A 3021-nucleotide genomic window follows, 5' to 3' on the forward strand; every position below is an offset into this window, starting at 1 on the left:
AGCTAAAAAAAATGCAATTGATGTTATTTCTTATTTTGAAAACATCCTTAGCCACCAACAGAAAATGAGACATCAAGTGACAATAGATAATAAGAAAAAACTTAATGTAGCAACATGCTCATATAGTCTGCGTATAAATACAACAGACCATGTATTTTGGTGCTCAAATCGTTTACATAGGTCAAATTAACTAATCAAACTTGAAGAAATTAGGCAAATGCAAAAGGACAAACAGTGATTAACACATAAAACTAAAGAACAAGATTGTCACTTAAAAATGTGATTGATGTATTTCTTATCATCAAAACATCTTTTGCCACTAATGTAACATGTAAAGTCAGTCAAGTAGCAACAGATAATAAGAAAAACCTTAATGTAGCACCATGCTCGTATAGTCTTACGATAGCATAAAACGACAGACCATGTATTTTGGTGCTCAATTCCAACAATCATCTTCAAGAGTAAAGCGCGCTAGCTACAATTCAAAAACAATGCTAACTAGAAATAGAAAGTGCTTCGAAAGGCGCAACCTCAAAGTATATATCACACTACTCAATGAAACCAACTAATGTCTCCCATTAGATAAACTGTATCAGATCAAAAGCTGAAAAATACCCAAAAGACCATAAGAAGAGAAGCATCTAAAGTTTATAGTAATGCCTAATTCATAATTTAAATTCTACTATTTTAAAGTAACGAACGACACACTTTATAACAACAACACCCTTCGGTAACGTAATAGTTTGGACTTGGGACTTTCATATCTCAAGTTTGAAATCTCTGGCCAGAGAAAAGGTTTGGCTTCTAGGTCGAAGGCCTCAAACTGGACTTGACTAGTGTGGGTTATTCTCCAGTGTGATTTGCGAGCTATCACACAGGAGGGGATTTTACGTGTGCACACCCAAAGGATGGCAACTGCGGGTTTCCCTTGTAGTAAAAGAAACAACAACCACATCATATGTAACAACACAAGTACAGTATGGAGAGAATAGAATGTATGTCATGTTATCCTACACTAGAAGGTAGAGAGGTTCCAACCTCGACACAATATAGAAAGCATAACAAAGCATTCTGAACCGTAATTACAACACAATAATACTATGATCAAAATATAATAAACAATAAATTTCCCAAACAGCTTCAACATTATTGCAAAGGCCAAAAAAACTCAATTCTTCTTCTTAGTCATCAAAGAAGCGCAATCAGAGAACTTTGAAGGCTTATGATATTTATCTTCAACAAATAAATTTCAGCAAACAGTTCCTCATCATTTTGATTTGCCACTTTTTGCAAGTACAATCCATTCTAAAATAATAAATAAACAAATAAGCCTTTCAACATATAATTCAGCTTAAATCCCGACACCTAACTACTATACTTTGAAATTTTAGATGAGCAATGCAATCAGAGAACTTTGAAGGCTAATTTATGAATTTCAACATATAATTCAGCTTAAATATTCTCATCATTTTGCTTGCCAGTCTTAAATTCAGTAAAAAATTAAAGAACTTCAAAAAAAATCTAAGAAGAAAAAAAACTTGTTTATTTTGGCAAAGTAAGCTGAATAAATGACTATATATTCAGCCAAAATTTTTGCCAAAACATATCAATTTTCCACCAGAAAAAAACCTTTATCTCGTGTTTTCTCTACAATAACAACTTTATATTGCAAAGGGCTATTTGGTGCAAAATATAAATTTCAAGATCTAACTATAAAAATAATAATAATATAGATGTACCTAGAAGTAGCAGCAATCCTTCGTCGAAAAAAGTTGATTTAACTCAAAAATATCAAACTTTGACATTGTTATTGCTAGAAGCCATGGCGGCGCTCTTACGGAGTTGAATTGTTAATGTTATTTATAGGGAAATATTAGGGTTTTGGTCGGGGTGACAAAATCCAGCCCATTATTTTGGTGGGTCAAAATATTAAGTTCACTGTTCAACTTATCACTAGGTGGACTGCGGGTTATGCGGCGCCAATCCATTTATTTTTAAAAAATATTATTTTTGTAATTTTTTAATTTAAATTTTAAAAATATTTATAAGATAATACTACATGGTGTAATATCTCAGATACAATCCTATAAGAAAATGATCTTTTTGGACACAATTTTTTGACATAATAACACTCAAATCAATAGAATATTAATAAGCAAAATAATCAGTTAATGAATAACAAATATAACTAATTAAATAAAAATATTATTTGTTATATTTATATATGAAGATTTAAGTAGACTTTGAATTTAAATTCTTCTTGATATTTTCTTACTTTTACTATTTTATTTGGCACACGGGCCGATCCAACCCATATTACTTAAGTTTCACAGGCTACAGACTTATTCGAACAGGGCTAAAAAGTCCTATTTTTAAATGGACTTCAAAACTCATAGCCAACTCTATGAATTTACTAATTGAGTTAAGTTGATCCTATGAGTCTAACCCATATTGACGGCTCAAGCCACTGAACTAGATGGGCATGTAGTCGTAGTAGTCGGCCCAGAATGCCTCTCTTCTTTACTAAAATACTATTTCGGATGAATGGAGAATTACGTCGCTCTTTGATAGTCTTATTTAAAAAATTCAGTCATAAACTAAGCGGACGTCATCAAGATTCTGAGTAATATGCACATTCCTCGTGTATATAAGAACATTTTTAGCTACAAAAAAAAACTAGAAACTTCACATTCCATTAAAATTATAAAGTAAAAATATTAAACACCAATAAAGGGGTTGGACTTGAGAAACAATGAGATCTGATCGATTTGGATCTAAAAGAATTAAATAAAATAAGTTATTAAAATCCCCTTTTTGGTCTAGTATAAATGTGTTTATGCACATGATATATTTTAACTTATTTTCTTAGAAGGTAATTGTGAAGAGGTAAATAATAGAAGAAAAAAAAAATGACCTGATATACCCCTCAACTTATTCCTCGTTACAAAAGCGACTCACATATGCACCTACCATTACATAAATGCCCAGATATACCCCCTTTATCTACGGAAGCGAAAAAAT

The 3021-nt window shown here is 31.5% G+C and overlaps 1 long non-coding RNA gene and 2 other non-coding genes across 3 annotated transcripts; all 3 read right to left on the reverse strand.

The window, feature by feature from the left end:
* Window positions 1–519: 519 nt before the first annotated feature.
* On the reverse strand, window positions 520–1898 carry LOC129874513 (uncharacterized). Its single transcript, XR_008762910.1, has 2 exons — window positions 1740–1898; window positions 520–1305 (listed from the first exon to the last, which is right to left on the reverse strand). It is a non-coding gene; the product is annotated as an uncharacterized LOC129874513 (long non-coding RNA).
* On the reverse strand, window positions 1198–1277 carry LOC129881345 (small nucleolar RNA R160). Its single transcript, XR_008765569.1, has one exon. It is a non-coding gene; the product is annotated as a small nucleolar RNA R160 (small nucleolar RNA).
* Window positions 1400–1475, reverse strand: LOC129881344 (small nucleolar RNA R160). The gene has a single exon (XR_008765568.1). It is a non-coding gene; the product is annotated as a small nucleolar RNA R160 (small nucleolar RNA).
* Window positions 1899–3021: the final 1123 nt, after the last annotated feature.

The sequence above is a fragment of the Solanum dulcamara genome, chromosome 2, assembly GCF_947179165.1.
Source record: "Solanum dulcamara chromosome 2, daSolDulc1.2, whole genome shotgun sequence".
NCBI classification, from domain to species: Eukaryota; Viridiplantae; Streptophyta; class Magnoliopsida; order Solanales; family Solanaceae; genus Solanum; species Solanum dulcamara.